The sequence below is a fragment of the Pteropus alecto genome, unplaced genomic scaffold, assembly GCF_000325575.1.
Source record: "Pteropus alecto unplaced genomic scaffold, ASM32557v1 scaffold113, whole genome shotgun sequence".
Lineage (NCBI taxonomy): Eukaryota > Metazoa > Chordata > Mammalia > Chiroptera > Pteropodidae > Pteropus > Pteropus alecto.
This window is the reverse complement of record NW_006433949.1, coordinates 6,879,362-6,879,574: the sequence shown is the minus strand read 5'-3', so window position 1 is coordinate 6,879,574 and position 213 is coordinate 6,879,362.

The following is a 213-nucleotide window of genomic DNA, read 5'->3' as shown; positions in this document are numbered from 1 at the left end:
CAGGCGCCAGATCCACACTGGGCCCCACCTCTCTGTCACACATGCACCCAGAGAGCTCACCGTATTTATAACTAATAAAATCAAGACCAGAGCTCACCGGATCTAGGAAAGCCCTATCACTGTGCACTGTTCACAGATGAGGAAGCCTAAACCACCAGGTAAGTAACCGATCCTGGTCACCTGGGTAAATTTGGGAGGCAGGTGAGGTTAAGG